Consider the following 23,324-nt stretch of genomic DNA (forward strand, 5'->3'; position numbering starts at 1 on the left):
CTCCAGACACTTCCAGAGACTCATTTGTTTGCAGTTTTGTAATCTGGACACTATACAGTAAAGGAGTGTTAGTTCTCCAAATCTGATCGATAAGCAGTTAACTTCCTGTTGTCTCCAGCTAGCTTTGAGTGTAAGTGAAGAAAATATATTGACTGTTTGTCTTTATTCAGGACTCCATGAAGATGGTAGAAGTATATATCTGATACTGGAGAGAACTGAGTTAATGCTCCATTCTTGTACTGGACACTATGTAAGTAAAGAGCCACTGTTTCCTAACCTAGACAAGACCTTTGGAACACAAACTATCAAAACTCCAGTGGAGTACTAAACCATCACTATTTTTTGCAGAAAATATATAATCTGTAACACAAATCAACCTTTGGCACTCAGGCCACAGAGCTTCCACTGACATTAGTCTTAGCTAAGAGAGTCAACCAAATGAAGGCTGATCACTGACACGGAAGATCTTCTTCCCTTAGATGGACTGCATGAACCAAAAAAATGACTTATTCCCAATTTCACCTTGTTTGACTGCAGCCCCTGGCAGCACCTCAGGAATGCTGTGACTCTCCTGAGCTGTGTAAGAGCATGCTACAACTGTGAAGCATTACTGTTGAGGCAAAAGAAGCAGGTTGATTATACAACAAACATTCTAGTATTAGATTGCATTACCATTTCCCAAAACCAAGAATATGTGTAGGATGAGAGAAGATGGTCTGCTACAGATAGAAATTTCAGAAAGGTACACTACCCGTGCAAAAATGATCTTTTATTATGAGTAAAGTGTAATACATAATTTCACACTTTTCTACCTACCTCTAGAAAGACTTCAAAGACCTAAAACCTTTGAGTTGCTTTGGAGGATATGAGAAATGTAATGATGAGTTTTCTAACAAATACAAATTTTACTATCCTGTTGTACAAAATCACAGCATATATGGCAATAAAAATGTTCTCGGTGAGTGTTTTTTCACATTCTCCACCACAAACTCAGCCAATCATCACAGATCACCAGCCCTCTGCTAAACCAGACAGATGGCTTCCATGCTTAGGCAGATGAGGAACCTTCTTGCACCGCATCTCATCACCTGGTTCAAAGGTAAGATAACATGAAGCCAGGGATACAGTCACATGTGATTTGTCACAGCCATCTTTTTTACCATGAATATTTTATAATTATTTAAGTATAACCAAAATGTGGATATATTCATGCACATATGAAGCACAAAGCAACACTGAAACAAGACCAGTTGGCATCCTGTTGTTAAGATGGTGGCCTGAAATTTTGGCTTATATCCCCATTTTGCATTTTTTAGCATGATCTCTGTAGGTGATTTAGTACCTCCATCCATTTGATTGTTACCTTCAAAGGTGAAATAAAAATGTTCCTTTCACATTCCACTTATTTTTAGACTTCCAACTCTCTAGGGAAAGTACCATCACTATCTCCTTCTGAGATCTGCACAGTATTCAAGAGTAAACTGAGTTCAGGTAGATGGTCATTTGGAAAGCAGCAAAAATCTTAGGTCCTAAACTGAGGCAGAATGTTGACTGCAGAGCACTCAGCAGAAACCAACTGCCTGAGTTTCCACACATGATTTTGGTCAAGGTCTTTAATCAGCTCTGAGCAACACATCTCACTCTCCACAGCACTCAGTTTTGAACACACATACGTGAGCAGCAGTCACAGTCTAATTGACAGTCTAGGCAGTATTGAAACACAAGGTCATAGCAGAAGTTATACCTGAAGCAAGACAAATGTGGAAACACGGATACAGTGTAGCAACAGCATAAATTATCTAGCACAATTAATTCTACATTTTTTTTTATAGCCTGTCAGCATTCCACTGGTCACTTAACAAGACAAGACAACTCAGAAATGCTCATGGCATTCACAAAGCCATTTGTAGTTCTGGACATAATTTTTTATGAGAACTACAAAATAAAATTACTCTACAATGATACTTCAGGGGAATATAATGAACAAATAGGGTGGCAGGAGCAACAAGTCTTGATGAAATAAAACGTTTAACAATCTTTTGATAGTCTGAGCACAAAAAAAGGAAAACAGAACTTATCTAAGAAAGAAATTGGAGCTTCAGGCCAAATCCTCTGTGGGCATAAATCAGTTGCACGGTTTTATATAAGGTGAAGAGCTGGCCCTGAAAGGACTTCACCCTGCTGCTGCATTATCAAAGAGCTTCTATTCGCCTCTCCTGCTCACCAGAGCTTGAAAGGAAGCATCCCATGAAGTACTTGCCAGAATCCACATGGTATATCTCATTGCATTTCCTCATCATATCCCCTCTGCTGATGACCTCTGGACCCTTCCTTTCAAATCCTGTGTGTCCTGATACCCCCACTGCACAAACATGGTTACCTATTTCCTACAGAAATAAACTTTGGCCAGTAACCATGGACATAGTTTATGCAGTCAGGAAAACACAAAAAACAACTGTCCATTGTGGAAAAAAAAAAAAAAAAAAAAAAAAAAAAGACAGAGAGAACGTTCCCATTCAGTGACCCCATCCCCACTGACACCAAAGTGGTAATTTTTCTTATCTGAGGAAACGTGACCACATGGGAGAAGATTACTTGTTGGAATATTGCCGTCACATTGAGCAATGCCTTTCTTTTTCCTCTTCTGTAATCACCGTACTGAAAGATAGATCTGACAGGATTTTATTGACACAGACTTTTTATAGATCCAGTTAAAAGGTCCCCAGACACTCATTCAGCTTCCTGTACACATAGTACAAAAGTACTGCAAAATCACTGTTGGTGAAAATATATTTTGCACTGAATAAGCAGGGTAGGAGAGAAGGGAAATCCAAAAGACCATAGAAGACAGTGGCTTAATATGGCACATTACCTGTGTTAGTTTGCCATAACCAAAAAGAAACCCTTCCTCTTATCATTAAGGGAATTGTAAGACATGGCCTCAATTCTCAGCCCTAATCTATCTGATCTTTGGCATATGTCTCCCTCACCTCATTTCCCTATCTTAACAATAATGACTGGTTCATTCACTTCATTTATCTTCTCAAATTAGACATGTACACTAACCCTTTCACCCTACATAATGTGGTTGGAGTAATGTATGAGAGCCCTAAGAACCCCATATCCAGCCACTAAAAGAAGATTCCTGCAATGAAACACAGAAGCCACAAAGCCTCTTAAGGAAGGAACATACTACATCAAGTAAGCTCCAGAAATATATACACTAATTATATCTTTAATTTTATATACTTTCAGGAACTTAACTGAAGATTTCAGCCAACTGTCACAGTAATAGCATCCATACCAGTTCAAGTTAGAAAATAATTTGTTTTAGCCTTTTGGTTTCACATGTTTCTCCTCTTTTGAAGCTGAACTTTTTCATGCATTAGAAAGAAAACAAAACACCAATACATCTTGCTAAAATGGGAGCAAATTCCCAGCAGCTTTTGTGCTATGGAACAGTGGGAAACAAATATACACATACTCTTTTCCCATTGTAATGAAATTCTAACCATACTTGTTTTGAATATGGCAACAGCAAAAACAGCTGAAGTTTGAAATGTGACACTCAGCACACACATTGTCCTTAATAAGAAGTACATGGTGTGCTGTATTTGAGGAAGACACGTTTTTAGCTTTTTTTTTTTAAGTACTAATTGGCTGAAAAAAAAAATCCCTTCTCATTTTAAGAGAGTCTAATAAAGCTGTCCTTTTTTGACACCATTACAGTTGCATCTGCCTGGTCTGACAAGCTAATACGTTGCTGAAAGGAATTCTGTGTGGAGAAATGTTCACACAGAGATAACGTTATAATTTCTGTTTCACAGAATGAGGGAAATCTAACTAAAATCACCATAACAGACCAAAGACTGGCTCCGAAGTTCTGACTTGACTCAGTCTAAATCTCTGATGAAGTCAGAACATCCATTCCTTCTGGAAAAGTGTGTCATCACCTGTGTACTTCACTGTGCTCTGAATTGCCTTTGCACCCAGCTGGAGGCCTTCTTCCTCTCCCCCAGTCATGCAAGATTTGAAAATGATGTTTCTGGATGCCCTGCTTGTTTTGTAAGTTCAAGGCCCCTTTCCTACTATTCTGAGAGGAGAAAGAAATTGTGATCGTTACTGTATACTGCTGCTACCACCTTCAACTATCTACAGAGTGCAACTCTCCTGCAAAACAGATGACAGCTTCCACAGCAGTCTTCTGTTCTTTTCTATTCTTTGACCTACTTATGGCCACCTTTATGCTTTCATCTGTGTGACCACAGCCTTAGGGTATGCAGGATTTTAGCTGGGCTGACTCCTGACCACACAGCCAGCAGTAAGCCATGCTCCATCTAGAGGTGGGCTCCATGAGATCTGATCAGTCCTACTCAGAGAGAGGGCCGAAGGAAAACCTCTTTTCCGTTTCATCAATGATTGGGATCAGAGCAGCACAGCACTATATATCATTTATGTGATGTATATGCCATGCAGACCACCTAGGTCTTGAGCCATTATCAGACCAAACCACAAGTACAGAAGATTATGTGCAAGACAGCAAGCCAAAGCAATATCATACCTCAAACTATTTTGAGCTTGGTCATGCATAGTCCAGGAACACGGTTATATAAGTCTCTCAATTTATGCACACCTGCAGGAAGCAGGCTGGCATGGCAGATATCCAAAGACTGATAAAATTTTCAGACAAGAATAGGATAGAGGCCCAGGGCATGGAGAAGGCCACAGGTCCTGATATGCAGGACCTCTATATCTCTAGAGAGATCAAGGGCAGCTCAGAAACAAAGGCAGACAAGAGCATTCATTACAATCTAGATGACTCAGAGCAAACTCTCTGGGCAGAAACAGGAAAGGGGACGTGTTTACAGGGATGCGAGTGTTTATATCACTCTTATTTGATTCTGTGTTTAGTCATGGCAGTGACCTGCTCACTGGCCGCTCCATAAATAGTTGTCACCTACACCCCCTACCCCACAGCCACTCTTAACAACACTGAGCAAGCTATCTGCTCAATGCATCACCACAGCAAAGCCTCAGTAGTGTATGGTCTATCACTCTTAGATCTTAGCTAGTTACAAATTTTCAGCCTAGCAGATTCAAAAGATTACTAATACTCATAACATTACAACAAGCCAAAAAACAGGTTCTAAACCACAAAAACAGACACCTCATGCCCATTACCCTAGCTTTCTGATTCAAATAATGGACTGTGACTGCCAACACAGGACACGTAAGATGTTGGCACTGAAGCAAGCAGTGCAAGATCAGTTATCAGGGGTTGCATGCTTTTCTCATCTGCAGAGAAGGCAGCCATAGTTTTCCATCTCCACAGGATTTCAGCAGAAACAAGCCTGTATAGCCTCATGAAAAAGATAGCTTCTCAGCCTTGGTCAGAAAAACAGTACAGAAGTTGTCATGTATGGCATAGCAGTGCTACCTGAATATAATGGAAAAGTGCAGAGGTAAATGCCCACTGTCTACCTCCTTTGCTTCTCTGTGTCCTACTCTCAGCCACTGACAACTAGCTAATTGTAGCAACGCTTCTAACCACCTCATGGTTACCTACAAAACTGTACCTAAGAAGGGAGCATTCAATGCTATCATTTGGCTCACAACAAGGTCCTAGTACCTCCTTTTAGCCCTCAGTCTGAGGCACTGTGAGTTTCTTGACAACAGTCCAAGTCTTGATTCTTATCCCAAAGTTGTCCAAATAGATTTTTTTTTTCTTTTTCTCACCTGGACATCTTCCTAAGTCTTGTGGCCTTAGTGAGGGCCACAAAATACTTGTGAGGGGAAATACGAGTAGCGGGTTGGCACTTTAATTTCTGAGCTATGCTAGGACAACTGCACTCTTCACCTCTTGAAACAACAAGTCAGAGAATCACAGAATGGTTGAGATTGGCATGTACGTTCAGAGGTCACTTGGTCCTAGGTCTGCTTGCCCATGACCATGTCCAGATGGTCTTTGAGGATACACAAGGAAGAGACTCCACAGCCTCTCTGGGCTCCCTGTTCCAGGGCACAGTTATACAGTAAAAAACGTTTCCCAGTGTTTAGACAGAACATCTTGTGTTCCATCTTGTGTCCGCTGCTTCTTGTCCTGACACTAAGCAACACTGAAAAGAGCTGACTCAATCCCCTGTGCATTCTCTTCAGGCATTTGCACACATTGCTAACATCCCCTTCTCCAGGATGAGCAGTCTCAACTCTCTCAGTTCTCCAGTCCCTTGATCATCTTGGAAGAGCCTCACTGGACTCTTTCTAATGTGTCCATATCATTCTGAGGCATCCACCATGGCAAAGCCATTAGCTAGACTAAAGTCTAAAAGGCAGGAAATGGTGCCAGAGATGTTTGCAGGAGGTTTCCCAAGGGTGTGACAGAGAATGTCAAAATGGCAGCTTTTTGAGATCACATAGGTGATCTTTGACATCTGTCATTCATAGAATCATTGAATGGTTTGGGTTGGACATTCTCAATCTTCAGTCAATATCAGACATTTTCTGAAACAAATGATAAAAATCCAGTAGACAACATCCAGTGCTGTAGGAAGTGTCACAACTACTGGTTGTGCCTGCAAAATGCACATTCCACCATAAACCTACAGGTTGCATCTGCACCACAGATATAGAGAAAAACAGTAGGCAAGGTCACAAAGGAGAAAGACGTATTCCACTAGTTTCTGTGATCTGCACAAGGACAGCCTCTATGCAGGTTTCTGTAACTACAAACAAGTTACTGAATCCTAGACATCATGCATTATATCCTATTTGCTATCACTAAATGATATAGAAGTAGAACTGCTTTGCAATGGCCCACAGACTGATGGAGGAAAACACTCTGCTGCTGTTAAAGAAAATCTCACTGGTCTACAACAGACAGAATGGAGGTGTGTATACTTTTAGTTCCTCTGGAACAGATGCAGAAAGCAAGTTAGGCCACCAGTGGCCTTCACACATCACTGCTTTGGAGATAGCCCGTGAAACTATCTTATACAGCCATTCATACTTCTCAGTCCTTGATATTATACCAAATCATGTCCGTAGATTGTTAGAAATCAGGAATTGCTAGCTTTTGTTGCTGAGTGACAACTCTACTGTCAAGGCCACAAGAAAAGTGCTTATCACCACTGAAGATACAGAGTAAATTTAGTACAGATATCCATGTAGGGTTATCATGAACATCTTTCAGCATTCATTATAATTATTCCATCCTTGAAACACAGAAGAGAACTTTACTGTATTAATTTGTTTTATAACCTCACCACTCATCTGCCCCCAACTTGACAAAATATTCAGAATATATTAATTAATGACCAATGCTTTTATCCAACATTGGCAGAATCTTCTTCATCTTCTGCAGACCTGGAGAAGACTAGGTTTGAAGCTATAGAAATCAGGTATAGAAACACATAAGTGTTATGGTAACAGTAGGAAGTATCCTATAATTCTCAGGCCTGCTCTTCTGATGATGGCTAGTATGTCTAGTAACCAAGACTGAAAGCAGGGAAATCCCAATCTTAATGTACCATAAATCTGCAGAAGGCATTACTCTGTTTTCTTCCTGGTTTTCTTCTCACGTTGACCTTGGAAACAAAAATTGGGCTGCAAACGGAATCATACTTACTAATCGCAATCTCAAAATGCAGAGGAATATTTATTCCACAAGGCACTACTGAACCTTAGAGTCAGATGCGTCTCAGTACGAAGCCTACGCTGCAGTACCATGCCTCTTCTCTTCAGGAGCTGAACCTACACCTTGCATTTCACACCTAATACAGGAGATTTCTCAGACCTACAGAATCACAGGAGTTTTACAAATCACCATGACGTACCCTCTTTTATATAAAATATGCACACATATTCATTGTTGGAAAATAGCATTTGGACAAGGTCACTTTGATAATTCTGAACGGAAAGTTCTTAGAGATATTAAAGATGTATTAAGCTCTGGTATTTTTTCTTGTAATTTGTGGGGGATGAGGATGCTCATCACTTCACAGATTTCCCCTTATTGTACAGACATGTCTGAAGAACAAATGTGTACTCACTAGATGACTGTAAAACTTCATTGTTCCTTACAGAGTTTTAGCATATTTTTCACAGAGGGAGATTGAGGGGAAGGCTGTTAGATTCTGGCTGGAAAACCATATTACAGAACAATGCTAATCAAACTACTAATGACTATCCCATGGATAAGTGTGGCCAGCATTGTTCTTTGCAAAAAAAAAAAAAAAAAGTGCTAGTATTGTTTAGAGATACTAAAAGAGAGTTCTTCTGAGTACATTTGACAATGAAGCACATTGGCACCATTTTCATATAGAAGGTCTAATGCTTTGGATGTCTACCTGAACATCAATGGTGCCTCTTCACTGGAAACAAAATATCAGTGAAGCTCCATTTTGCTAGCCTTCCTTCCTTCCAATCAAGTTTGATAGACGGTAAAACAACTTTTCAGTCCCAGCTAGAGGGTCAGAGCAACAGGTCAGCTCTAAGTATAATAACTATAAGCTCTAAGCATAATAAAGTAATAAGACATTTCTAAACATCCAAAAGATTGCATTTCATGATTAAGCTGCTATAAATGCTATTTAAACAAACTTATCCACCACTAATGCCAATGTTGACATTGCCCTAGATTTATAATGCATTTTCAAAGGTCATTAATATTGTCATCATCAAATATCCAGCATTTCTTCTCTGGAAAGAGAGGACTTTTGTTTTCATATATTTGATCTGATAGTATCACAAAGAAACATTTCCCCTTTTTTTTCTGCAAAACTTTTGACTCTCTGTTCTAATTTAAGGCAAAAATAAACTATACATACTCTGAAACCTCAACCATTGCACCAAGAAGGATCTCGGCTTTTGAAGCAATTTTCATGTACTACAACAGACAATCTATTCTGAATGTATGTAAGGCAGATTTCTAAATCTAAGGATTGGGACTGGCTGGATCACTGGGCTGAGGCAAAAGGGATGAAGTTCAACAAGACCCAGTGCTGGGTCCTGCACTTTGGCCACAAGAACCCCAGGCAGCACTACAGGCTTGGGGCAGATTGGCTGGACGACTGTGTGGAGGAAAAGGACCTGGGTGCGTTGGTCAGTGCTCAGCTGAACATGAGCCAGCACTGTTCAGGTGGCCAAGAAGGCCAGTGGCATCCTGGTTCATATCAGAAGTAGCATAATCAGCAGGAACAGGGAGGTGATTGTCTCCCTGTACTCAGCTCTGGTGAGGCCACATCTGGAGCACCATGTTGAGTTTTGGGCCACTCACTACAAGACACTGAGGCTGTGGAGCGTGTCCAGAGAAGGGCAATGGAGCTGATGAGGGGACTGGAGCACAAGTCTTACAAGGAATGGCTGAGGGAGCCGGGATTGCTTAGTCTGGAGAAGAGGCTCGGGGGAGATCCTATTACCCTCTACAGCTACCTGAAAGGAGGTTGTGGTGAGGTGGGGGTTGGCCTTTTCTCCTGGGTAACGAGTGAAAGGGCAAGAGAGAATGGCCTCAAGTTGCACCACGGGAAGTTCAGGTTGGATATTAGGAAAAACTCAGAAAGAGTAGTCAAGAACTGGAATGGAGCCAAGGAGGTGGTGGAGTCACCATTCCTGGATGTGTTCTAGAAACACGTAGATGTGGTACTAAGGAACATGGTTTAGTGGGCACACTGTTGGTAGGTGGACAGTTGGACTAGATGATCTTAGAGGTCTTTTCCACCCTTAATGATTGTATGATTCACCCTGAACGCAGAACTCCTTATGAAGGCAATATGACATTTCCACAGCATTTCTTGCTCCCTAATCTAATCTAATCTCTCCTTCTCTAACAAAGTCCCGCAACACATCAGAAATGTAGCAAAGGCATGTAGCCATTTTAACACTAGGCATCTACAATAAACCAGATGCATTGATGAGAGCTGATCACTGAATGGATGCACCCCAGACTAGTCATTTGGCATAGTTCTGTGGATAGTGGCACAAGTATCCAGCTCCACAGTATTCTCTAGCACATTTACTGCAAGTAATCTTACTACAATTTGAGAGAAATGCTAATAACATCTACAGAATATGACTGCTAATATCAAATTTTTAGTTATTCTAAGTCATTCTAAGATGCATTAAGGGATGGATGTACAAGAAAGTCAGAAAATTCTAAATAGGACATCCTAACGTGACTTCATGCTCTAGCAGAAATAGAGTTAAAATTTGAAAATATAAGTTCTTTCCACACATTATCAGGTTGCTTTAAAATCAAAATAAAACTAACATAAATAAATAAATAAATTTCTTCTTCATGCTCTTCATACATTGATTAGGTTAAACCAAAACATCATGGACATCCAAGAGTTGGGGACATCACTAAAGTAAGACTGGATTCATTTTGTGGAGTTTTCCTTGGAGCTTAGATGAAGTTGAAAATTGAAGGCTCAAGAGCTGTGCTCTGAAAGAGAAAGGTCTGTGTGACTTAAAGCCTAATGTATTAGATGCTCAATAAAGAACTGTAACTGAGATGCCCACTTGACCACAGATCTTTGGCTCACTCAGCAGATACTGGAAAAGGTATTAAAAAACATGCAGACTCTTGCAAAAATTCTATTTTGGAAGGCAAATACCTCAAACTTGACAAAAGTTTAGAAAAATAACTAGACCAGTACAAAAAGGATGTTTATCGTATTATATTTCCTTTTTAAACATAAGCCTACTTTTTTTTTATTGAAATAACAGTATGTATGTGCTTTATCTAGATTAAGTTATCATTCCATCTACAAATAAGTATTGTACATCCCACCCATCCCATTTTGGAAATACCCCAAGTAAAAGAAAATATGCTCAGTAAAGGAACATCTCAGCCTTATTACTTGATTTTTCTGAAGAGCACCTTTTGTACAGATCACATGTTCTGCTATAACACCCTTAGGAGCAGTCAAGAATCACAGAGTATATCTCCAATGCTTGCCCAATGCCTGGCACGCCAAGTATATTCATGAGACTTAGTAAGTTCAAAAAGGCATATTCCAGCCATTTCTAAAGCTGTCTGATGGCTCATTTTCAGCAAGCAGATTAGTCAGGTTTTGTCAGTAGATAGCACGTGATATGAGCAGATAGCACGTGATCTTGAAGAAATAGAGAATGGTCATACACATATTAGCCATTCTTTCATACTGCTAACCTTCACTGAGAAGAGTGTCACCAAGCAAAGGAACTGAACAACACAAGGCCACTTCAACTAAGGCAAGGAGATATCACAAAACCTGAATCTAACACATGTAAGTTGCATCTAGTGAGTACTCGCTATTATACATTATACCAAACTGGATTTTTCTTAATTCAGAAGTCATATGAACATAGCTCTACTTTGTATTAACTGGGAAGAGTTCACATGTCGGTCAAAGGAACTCCACTGAGGAAAAGGAGTTACATCAATTCAGTTGTGGTGTGAAGGAGATACTGACAGCAGGATCAAGACTTTTTAAATCAGTCCACCCCCAAAAAATTTGCACATGACAGCCAAAGGTATAGCACATTAAAAATACATCTTGAAATGACAAAAAAAAAATGCTGTACTTTATTTTGAGGGGACCAAGACTTCCTTTTTCTCCTTCACCATGTGCAAGTCATTGCCAGAAGAGCCTCTTTGTTCAAGCTAAGAAGTCTGGCATAAGGAAAGGGAGGTGCCTGGTCCCTAAACATGAGTTCTCATTAATATTACTGATAGACTATTCTTTAAAGAGATCCATCTGTTTCTTATTTGGTACATTTAGAATGGTAGCTTGTTACATTTTTACAAGAATCTGCATGATCCAAGAAAAGCACAACCTCATGTAATGAAAGAAAAAGAACAAATACTTACTAAATAATCCCATCCATGCCACAAAACTTAAATATCCATCTCCAAAATGGCTTCATTTCTTTGCATGAGGAGGAAAGGGAATGGAAAGCTACTTATTTCCCTTTAATTTTCCAAAATATACATAAAAGTAACATATCCTAGTTCCAGAATAAATTTTCTCTTCTTGCAAGGTAGTAATGCAAATTCAAAGGTGTGTTACAAGCAACAAGTACCTTCAGTTAAACTGCTAAGCTGGTTCTGCAGGAATTTAAGCTGAAGGCAGGAGCTAAGGTATAATGCAGTTAGGTCAATATCAACCAACGATAGGTAGCTTTGTTTGGATGACCATAGTTGGAAAACTTATTCTGAGCTAAGTGTGAAAGTACAGATGTTGAGTTGCAAAGCAGGAAAGAAAAAACATCAAAGACAAAGGCTGGGTATTTCTTGAAGCATGAAGTACACATTTACCCAGTAAACAGAAAGAGTTCATGTTCAGCTTTTAGTGCATATATGTTCCAATGCCTGAAATAGTCAAGAGGCTCATTTCTTAGTCAATGCAGCCAACAGCAAAGTTATTCGGAATCCAGTGCATCTGTTTCATCTTGACAAAGATTAAACCTAGCTATTGACACTGTTTATCAATGCTGTCCCTTCTCCTAGCTGATGTTTATATCAACATTGAAAATATTATATGCCTTCCTGGTTCATAAGGTCATTTAATTTTATTCTGCGTTTTATCTACTGACAGCATCCATGCCCAAGTACTTATACTATATGCAGTATACTATTTAAAAAAGCATTGACAGACTGGATGAGGTTGCCATAGGCAGGGACACCTCCCACTAGAAGCATTATTCTTCTTTTTGTAGAGAAGTACATGTTTCTACAATCATGAGGAAAGACATTAAAACTCATGTCAGAAATTGCTGAAATATTCCTGAATCTACAGATGTTCCAAACTTACAATTAGTAAAACCTAATTATCATCAGGATTCAGAAACAAGAATTGCCATTTAAACAAATGATTTTAGTAGCAGAACCACAAGTTGATGTGCTTTCTTCTCAGGTGCAAAATGAATCATGCAGTTAGTCGCTTTCACAGTACACATGAGGTGCACAGAAACTAAACCTCCTCTGCATTCAGCTGCAAACTGTTTGCACCTAAGAGAAAACTACTCCCCATTGTAAGTCACCATCCTGTCTCCATTCCAAGAGTAAAAGGTAGCACAAGTCCCTGTTGTTCCATACTGCATTGCCAAAAATCTCTCCATTGATCCTTTATGATGCACTAGCGCTACGTCAGTCCAAAAAGAACGGTGGTGCTATGCATCAAAATTAGATTTTGAAACAACACAAAATGAAGCAGATAGCAGAAGAGTGTAACTGACTAATACAGACAGTGAGGGATGAAGCCCAGAGCGCACTGTTACCTGCAGACATTTAATTCTCATAATACGTAGGCTGCTCTGAAAGTAATGCCTCCTATTTATTTCCATAGAAACTACAACCAATACAAAGAGCATAATAACACTATTTGATTGAGCAAATTCTCAGCTCAAAACACTCTCTTCAACACAGTCACCACTATTAGCTATGTGTTTACACCAAAGATGAGCAAGAATCTGAATGCCATGCTCATAAAAATCTGCACCAGTGAAGGTGATCCACTGTCACTGCTGCCTCTGCTGAAATGTACCAACCACCACCTCCTCACGTCCATTGTTTGGTCTCCATAAATACTCAGCAAGTGTCATGAATGTCAGCAGGTGCCATTTATTCCACGAGGAGGAATTCAGTGACACCCCTTTGCTTTATAGTGCACTTCCGTGTCAGGCAACATTATGCCAGACTGCCCCTATGCTGCCCTCTGTCACATGGCAACAAAGTGCAATGGAATGTTGGTGGGAAGCCTCTACTGCTGTACCACCAATATCTGCCTCTGGCATTATGGGTCAGTATAATCAAATAGGAGACATTACCTTCAGAACAGCACTAATACATCTGGCTAACTGGATATCCCACTAGCTGCAATTTGTGGGCTGCCATTTTGCATTACGAGAGGCTGCTAATAAAGTCTTGACACAGGAAATAGAAGAGGTTTCCTATGCTGGAAGGATAAAGAGAAGCTTCCTTCAGAACTTTCACTTAAAAAAGACACATTGTGAAGCACCATCTGTCTGTGAGACTACAGAGAAGAGCTGATACTTTGCTGAAGCTGCTGCTAATTCCTCCTGTTTACAAGAGTGCTACTGGTAATATGTGGTGTATATATATATAGACACACTGAAACGGAGAGTATCTACTTCCCCTCCTCTGTCTAGCAACGAACACGTCTTGATCCCAGAGACAGAGTTAATCACTTTCCAGATAGACTTCAGACTATTTGCTATGGTTTCAAAACTTTGCATTTCAGAAGACGAAAGAAAGCTACAGAGTTACCTATTCATATATACATATATATAAGTGTATCCTTAATACAATCTAAGCTTCAGATTGGAGTGTTCTGCAAGTACTGTGCTGGAACAGGCTGCCCAGAGGAGTGGTGGAGTCACTGTCCCTGGAGGTGTTCAAGAAACGTAGAGACGTGGTACTTAGGCACAGGGTTTAGTGGGTAACATTGGTGGTAGGTGGATGGTTGGACTGGATGATCATAGAGGTCTTCTCCAACCTCAATGATTTTACGTCCCAGTAAAATCAGGCATCCTCCTATAACCTCCACTGTTTGTGATGAAAGAGTTGTGATATAAGCTATTATATAAAGGCAACATCTCTATTAGGAGATCTCAGCTATTTCCCAGTTAAGCATGAACTAAGAATTATCTTCAGGGCAGAAAAGCTATGAACCTGCACTTCATTGTAGAAAGCTGATGACTGAAAATGTCCCTTTTGATTCGCCTGCATTTTTGTGATACAACACATCACAGTGTCATTCAACTCAGGGAACATACCACGATGAAGGTCAGGTAACTGGCACATTCCAACATTTGTTTCCATCAGGAGTGTTGCTCTTTCTTTCTGAAGCACAGCATCTCTACCATGAGGAGACCTTTCCTTCTGGAGGCCAATACTGCCTCACAAATACTTTTAGAAATATGACTGTCTGCTATATCTGGACACAACAATTTCAGACAATTTAGGTGGTAGGGGCTTACCACATAACTCTACATCAGGCTCCCTAAGGTCTGTTAAGATTGGCCCTCACCAGCCGGGGCTGTCCCCTGTCCCACCACCCCAACCAGAAGCACAGAACTGGGGCAGGCAAAGCCCGAAGCACCTCCCCATGGAGGGAATCCAGGACTTGGCCTGGCTCAGTGGGTCCCATGGCTGAACAGAGCTGTGGGGAGTTGGAGCCTGACACTGCTGCAGCTTCACTGGGGCAGTGGCTGACAGGATATGGGCTGAGGTGGGACCCTGAGCCAAGGCCAAGTGTGGGAGCCCTGGGTGGTCAGGCAGGGACATGAGGGTCTGTCAATTCTGCCATGGTCTTGACACACTAAAGCTGTACAATGTCTGTAGAAATGTAGTAGATCATGCTATTCTTCTGAATAAATAAATAAATAAAACCTACTACCAAGCTATGGGATTATGAGCTTTAAAGCTGTTGTAACTATCAGGACTCTGTTCAAGAGTAAGCTAACATATAAGCTAACATTTTACTTTCTGAATTGGTAGACCTTGTACAACAATGCTCAGCTGGAATGGAGAAAGGAAGAAACTGCTAAAACAGGCTTTCTTGGTTTTACTAAGGAGAAAAATCTCTTATTTGTTAACTTCTTTATTTAACCTTACTCAGAACTTATGATTCAACCTCATTTTTGAGAGCTCTGAATACCTTGATTTGTAATTCTTTTCTCACGTAGAGACTTTCACTAGATAATCTGGCAGTATTTGTGCAGAACTTACCCAAACCTTGGTGCTTCTGTTTAGCTATTTAGGTCTCCTCAGTCACCAGCTGCAAGGTAGCTCATGCATTAGTTTCTTCTCGGCAGAACAAGTTATCCATTCATACAAATCACAAAAAGCATTTGTTTCCAGTGTACTGCAATCATGTACAACTATTGCTATTTAAAAAATAAAAATCCAGCAGCCTTTACCAGTTAGAAAAGTCACCCAGACATTTTAAAGAAGCTTAATTAATAATCCTTTCTTGAAGGCATCAGATTTATTCCCATCAACAAAACCAGTTAATCAGTGACAGGGAATTATTCTTCCAGATGGATGTAAAGAAAAGGGGCTCATTGAGCTAATAAAACTAATTTCTAACCTACTCCTATCTACTTGTTTATAAACTGTGAACCAATAACTGAAATGGAACAGTATGTAAAATATAGAAAAACAAAACACAGAACAATAACATTCTAAAGTACTTGTAAAGAAATGACAGAAACGTTGGTGTTGGAAGAGACCTCAGGATATCGTCTACTCCAACCCTCTGCTAAAGCAGATTCCCTACAGAAGGTTGCACAAGCAAGCATCCAGGCAGGTTTTGAATACCTCCAGGAAAGGAGACTCTGTAACCACACCGGGCAGCTTGTTCCAGTGCTCTGTTACACTCAAAGTAAAGAAGTTTTTCCTTATGTCTGTATGGAAATCCCTATATTCCAGTTTTTGCCTGTTACCGCTTGTCCTGTCACTGTACGCCACAGAAAAGAGCCATCCATTTGACTCCAGCTCTTTAGATATTTATTAACAGTGATAAGATCCCCCTCTCAGTCTTCTCTTCTACAGGCTGAACAGTCCTAGGTCTCTCAGTCTTTCATCATACAGGAAAGAAGAATTCCGATTAAGACTGTCAGAACACTCTCACCAACATCTTATTGCACAAATGGATAAAGAAAGTTGCCTCAAATCCATGTTTCACCACAATGCATCAATAAATGGGATTAAGGTCACCATACCTTAAATTTATGGAAAGTATTGGAAGCCTGCGTTAACAGCTCGGACTGAAGATAAGGCTCTCAGAAGGGAAGGAAGAGAGATGGACACAACTGAAAATTCATAAAAATGAAAATTATTCCTAGAAGAACTTCCTGTCCTCAAAAAAGTTTGGGGGAAAAAAAAAAGGTTTTGAAATTCTAGAACTGTTCCATTTCAACGCTTAGGAAAAAAAAAAAAAAAAAAAAAAGCCTTGGGTTTGTGGTTAGAAGCATCTTCTGTTGAAATTCAATTTAGTTTATATTAAATGGTTAAAAAAGAAAAAAAAATGAACATTATGATGAAATATGTTCACTTGTTTCTTAAGCCACCCATATATTCACTGAGCTCCATATGCCAGGCCTAAAATTTCAAGATCAACAGAACCTTTCTGGGATGAGAAAACTGTTCTCTGTATATCCACACGACAAAGGGGACATAATTAGCAGATCAAGCTTACCCTAGTTTCCTTGCTATGTGACTCAGAAATAACTTCTGAGAACCACCCTGGTGAATGGAAACATAGTCCAGACCTCAAAATCTTCGAATGTACAAATGTCTCCTTATTCTCCATGGTGTACATTTTAAATGAGATCTACTCAGATTGTCTTTAAGGGCCTAAAACTGAGTTTCTTTAAACAAGTCAACCTAACATTGCTCTTTTAGATTCATTAATGTATTAAATATACGCACCTGTATTTTAATATGGCCTTTGCATGGCAAATAAATTAGTCATCGTTGATGCTAAGCCTGTTACAATAAACAAGGTAAAAAAAAATGTAAAGGATAATATATTTGAAAAGCTTAAGAGAAGTCAGAGGTAACACCCCTTTTATAGTACCCAGCTTTTCCAAACATCTTTTCTCCAGAGTACAAAACATGGTAGCAAGAAAAAGCTGAATTAATTTGAATATGCACAAGTCATATATTTAGGAAACTCAATAAAAGAGTGCTTGATAAAGCAAGCTAATTCCTGCATTTGACAATTGATCAGATTTCTGCTGGGCTCTCATACTGTGATCAGCTCCTAGTATCTGAGAAGCATTTGGCTAAAGCATGTCTTGAAGACAGCACTTCAACTGAGGAAGAGTGGCGATAGTTATTAAGGCATGATGTGCATATACAGAAGTAGTGAGCCAGAACAACAGTCAGATTGATAGAAACAAAGGTAACTAGACATTAACTACAATCTAAAATCTAAGAATTTGCATCTGGAATTATGCATATCCATTTTGGACACTAAATCATCAGCTTCCTCTGTCACAGTTTGAAAAGTTACATCATTATGTTTTTCCTAGCATTAGTTTTGACAATCCAGATGTCTCAGCTGTACTGCCAAACCCATCCTTCTGGGTGAAAGTCATACTGTCAGAAGAGTTATTTCCTCTTATGACTAATAAGATAGTTTAACCACTCTGAATGAATACTTCTTGTGACTATTGTGATTTCTGATAATACGATATGCTATACATACACTTATGGTCTTTTATTGCGTAGGCTACAGTTTTGGGGGTTGTTTTGGGTTTCTTGGTGGTGGTGGCAGCGGTTTTCTTTGTTGTTGTTGATTTTAAATCAGACAAAGTTAAAGATGGATTTGTAAGGATGGTGTTTGAGAGTCAGCATGAAATGGCACAGTCTTCCTTTTAAATGTAGTCAATTAATTTATTCATCTTTCTAAAACTGAAGAAACATTTCATGTCCAACTGTTCACTCAGTTATACATCCCTTTCCCAAATTTCCAAATATTCCATTGTATTTAATTTTTGACAGTGACAAATGCCAAAAGTTGTTGGAAATATGGAAAACAATGATTTAGCTGTCTTCAACTGGAAGACTGGCTATGGCAAAGGGCTCTCTTTTAAGCAGTGTCTCGGGTCACCCTACAAGAAGAAAATTAGTTTAGCTTAGACATAGTCTGTGTTAATGAGCAATATCTTATAATTTCCTCTCCGGATATTTTTTTATTTCACTAAGTGAATCTAACACATTTCAGTGAGAGAAATGCATCACCATAGGAAAGCAGTACACATGCTTACTTGTTTATACACTCATTCACGAACTGAAGTACAATGAGCTCTTTTGGAGAGAAGAAGGATCTCTTTAGTCCACAAAAAGGGATTTCTAATACTGTAAAATTACAAAGTGACCCCTTTATGCTAGTTACACAACCTTGTAGTGACAGTACCACACAAAAACAGTACTGTAGCCTGTAATTTTTCAAAGTTCTTTAGAATAATCTACCCCAAATCAGGAGATGGATTCAGATTATTGCTATGGTCATCACTACTTCTAAAGAATTCTTTGTAATGGTATTTGTGAAATTACAGATCTATAGCTCTTAAGGCTAGAAAGGACCACATAGAACATCTCATGTTTCCTGCTCTTTAGTACAACCATATAATTTCACCCAGCTGTGTCACCATTGTTTGCTAAAGCATACCATTCACTCTCAGTTTGAAGACTTCAAGAAATGGTAAGCTCACTGTTCCTCTTAATAATTTGTTCCAGTGGCTGAGAACTTCATTGTTAGCAACTGAGAAGTATAAGACTAACCTAGGTGGCAACCTAAACGTACTAGGAATATCTCTACCTGTTTAAATGATGTCATTCTGGGTAATTAGTATCCTTCTAATTGGGTTTATTCATCATGAAAGAATAAGGCAGTAAGATTTTTTTTTAAGTAACTAGTACTTTTGTGAACTTTTTGCATTTGTTTCTCATCATTTTACTTTCTAGAAGCTTATAAAATTTGGAGGCAAATCCCCGTTCTGGTTTTCATCTTCACAGGCCACAATGCTTTTAAACAATGACTGAAACTTTCTTCTGTAGCTTTCTGTGATTTCCACGCAGCCTTTTTTCTTGATAGAATGGAAGCCTTCTTCTCACAGCGAAATTATTCCCAGATGGACTCGTGGCTGAAAATTCATGAGAACTCCTGCACACGCGCAAAAAAAAAGAATAAATGATGAGAGTACTTTTTGGGATACCACAAAACACATTTCCAGATAAAATAATAATTTGCATTTTTGCAGACTTTTACATCTTCAAAGCATTGGACATGCATTCATCATCAGAAAAGATTATTTTTACTAAATGTCATAAACGTTATTTTTCTAAGGGTCTGCTTCACCATCACTGTCAGATTTAGCTGCTGCAGTTCAAGGGGTGATAAAACTATTATGTATGACTGAAAGACTTAGGCTCTGTAGTGTACCTAATTTTGACAAGTATACTGCCAACCCAATTCTTGGAAATCTCACTCCCTGTAAGAAAGTTAGGATATGGAAAAAGTGTGTCACGCAAAGACTGACTGCTATCATATATTAAGACCAGGTGGACTTAATGGGTGGGCTACAACCCTCTTATCTGCCCTCCCCCTGTAAATCTGTATTCACTTTGAAGGTTTACCCTTGCAAGTTCTGAGTCCTTTACTAGAAACTGAGGCTCGGCAGCACTGAGGATTAGCCTCTATTGCCTCACTCATGGCTAGGCCTGTCTGAAGGCACTGTATTTCTGCAAGAGGTGCCTAGTGATGGCAGAAGTCCTGTTGAACTGTAAGTCTCAGAATATCTCCAAACATTGCAATAGAGCACAGAGACTCCTAGACAAACCTGGCAGCTGAGATGGTCACACAGCACACTGCAGCATTATGCAGAGGGGCTGTAAAGGTCCCCAGAGTGTCTTGGCCATGTTTTTATGGTACTGCACCCAACCATGTCAGCCCTAGCTCAAATTCAGAGCCATCCTGATGCAGCTCTTCTAACTCAGCATCCCTCTCACCATGTCAGCAGCACCATCCCAGCAGGGACAGACAGCCAGGAACTGTCCACTGCAGTGCATTGTTACCACAGTCAACACTTCAGAAATGAATGCACAAAGATGCCGAAAAGGAAGCAAGAAAGTACTCACAAGTTTATACTTATCATCTGTTACACTCACAGCAGGAAGCCCGAGTTTGACTGGTTTGATCAAGCATCTTCTACCTAATTTTAGGCCAAAGAAAATCATGGCAATGCAGAAGTAGCTGACAAATCAAAAGCAGAAATTTAGGAATTAAAGCTCAGTTCAGGCCTTTTATCTTTATTACCCTTCTTTATGTGCATATGGTAGGTGTTCAACACTTTCCAAGTCTGTACGATATTCCTTCGTGCTTCAGGAGCTTTAGGGCTGCAGCCATCTATAAAAAGGCAACCTAAGTTTCATGTGGCTGAGAGCTGAATGTGTTATTTGTTACCAGCTAGTTCATGGTTAGATTGAGCCCGAGTCTTGGCTTTAAGTGATCAGACTTACTTTAAACCATTTGCTCATGGGGTGAATTCACATACAGAGAGAATTCTGGTGCAAGATTTTATTTCTGACTTGTGGCACATGACTCTTTTTTTCTAAACCAATATTAAAACCAGAAACCATAACATGCCAAATGCAGACTGCATTTTTTGGAAAGTTGATACCAAACGTAACAGTAAATGAACCCTTTTGAAAGGTTAAAGTTGCTTTCATATAAAACATTTTCTACCAGGAAATGGAAGTGGAATGTTGAACTAAGCATTTAACTTGAAAGAACTGTACGTGGATTCCAATGGTTGCATTGTCCTTTAAAATTAGAAAAGCAAAAGGTTTTTATGAGAATAAACAGCTCTAGCTTCATAAAAAGGGTATTATGATGATGAGGTAAATGAATCCCAGTATTTTGGATGCTTCTTTTAACCTTCCATCAGCCCCTCCTTGTGCATTAAGAATTCTAGGGTGAGGTTTCACACTATGGCTGAATTCAGCCAGCAGCCCTGCTGCCTTCACTTTTCCCCACATCCTCCCTTCTCTGGCATGCAGGCCTATTGCCTCCATTCCATCCTCTCTGACTTTCATGTGGCCCTTCAGTGAGCTTGGTTGGATTACTAAACCAATAGAACACCATCCACTTTTTACTTATGCTGAGTTAGCTTTCTGCAAGCTGGTAAGGTGAACAAGTCATAGGGGTGATACAGATATCAGAGCTGCTGCAAAAGTAGTAACGGCTGAGAGCAGCCTTCCTAAATGTGCTCCATTCACTTGGGAAGCCTCAAACCCTTAAAGCACCCATTCTAAATAACGTGACTGCCTCTTACAAATACATTTACAGGGCGCATTGGTTGATTGTGGACCTGTTGCACTAGCTTCTACAAAAAGCTAATGGAAGAAAGTAAAAAGATGAAGCAGAATTACCACTTATGGAAACAAAGACAAAGGGCTGACAGATGAACCATAGCGTGGTTATGCATTCTCAGGAGTAGACACCACTGGATGAAGGGCAGAGATCCATGCATCTTCATATTAAGTAATCAAAGGATGTCCTTTTCTGAATACAATTCTCTACTCTGAGGGAGGGGGGGGGAAAAAAGCCTATTTTACAGTTTTCTTGCCTCTCAATTTTGATTTCTTCATCATTCAGTGGGGGGAAAAGGGGGGGAAAAAAAAGCCATTCAAATGAAATTTGGCACACTGTTCTACTGCTGATTTGCCAGATTCCTGTGTCCTTGAGTGTGACACAGTGTTATTATTTGGTGTCCTGTGTTTAAAATCTGAAGTGATTTAACCTGGCTCTCTGCCATCCCACTTGCTGACATGTTGACACCATGTAAATAATGCATAGCTGTGTGGCCACACTACTTTCATGCCACATGCTGAGGGAAACAGACAACACCTGCTATTATTATTAGCCACATCTTAGATACCTTGGGAATGTGCAAAAGGGACATCAAAATTACTTCAAACACGTTGTGGTCTCCAGCTCCAATCTCCTTCATTAGAACTGAAAAGGAAGCCATGCATCTACTGTGATTAAAAGCAGAGATTGATGATTTACATCTCACACTCTTTAAAGAAGTTAACAATTCCGAGACTGTTGATAAATAACTATGTCTTTTGACTGACACAACAATTTCAACCAGCTAGATACTTCTCTATACACCATAGAAAAGTGGAACATTTTAGAAGAAAGTTTACAGAGCAACAAAAACTCAGTTCCAGGCTGCAAAATTCTAGCTGTGTAATTCATTTCAGACACTGCATTCCCTGCTAACATTAGCCTGTCTACTTCTGCTCTTCTGATCTTGGCAAAATATAAGCCTACATATGCCATCAAGGCAGGCTCAAGAAAACAAAATGGAATTGTGGTTTTCACTGAGGATCCCTGCAAAGCAAAAGTTGACAGATACGTCACCTGCATCTTATAGGATCATCTAAATGTCATGCACTCTCAATCAAATCAAGAACAAGCCACAGTATATGCCACTTGTCACAGGACATACAAGAAGGTTGAAAAATGATGTCTTGTATCAATGTTCCCCAAATATTCCTTCTCTTCACCTACTTGTGACTGCCAAACTAAGGAAGTGGCCAGTTACACTTTACCTTTCCATGGTGTACAGCAATGGAAAATTTGCTTGTCTTCATCGTATCACTGCCCCTATGCTGTCAGAGCAAGGCCACAATATGAATTCTTCCTGTGAAAACACACAAGAGTAAAGTAACTGTGAAGTCAGAAAAGAGAGCAAAATACAACAAACTTGAAAAGTCAAAAACAAGTATTTATAGTTCAGAAGCC

General features: G+C 39.6%; 1 long non-coding RNA gene across 4 annotated transcripts in view; it reads right to left on the bottom strand.

Moving 5' to 3' along the window:
* Positions 1 to 748: 748 nt before the first annotated feature.
* The window catches only part of LOC101749926, a 120,118-nt gene continuing 97,542 nt past the window's right edge, over positions 749 to 23,324 (bottom strand). For all 4 annotated transcript variants that reach the window (XR_005858313.2, XR_005858299.2, XR_005858321.2 and 1 more), the window contains 4 exons: positions 23,132 to 23,223; positions 22,453 to 22,529; positions 20,651 to 20,765; positions 749 to 19,676 (listed from right to left, as the gene is read on the bottom strand). This is a non-coding gene — a long non-coding RNA (uncharacterized LOC101749926). The remainder of the gene's footprint in view (positions 19,677 to 20,650; positions 20,766 to 22,452; positions 22,530 to 23,131; positions 23,224 to 23,324) is intronic.

This window comes from Gallus gallus, chromosome 3 (assembly GCF_016699485.2).
Source record: "Gallus gallus isolate bGalGal1 chromosome 3, bGalGal1.mat.broiler.GRCg7b, whole genome shotgun sequence".
NCBI lineage: Eukaryota > Metazoa > Chordata > Aves > Galliformes > Phasianidae > Gallus > Gallus gallus.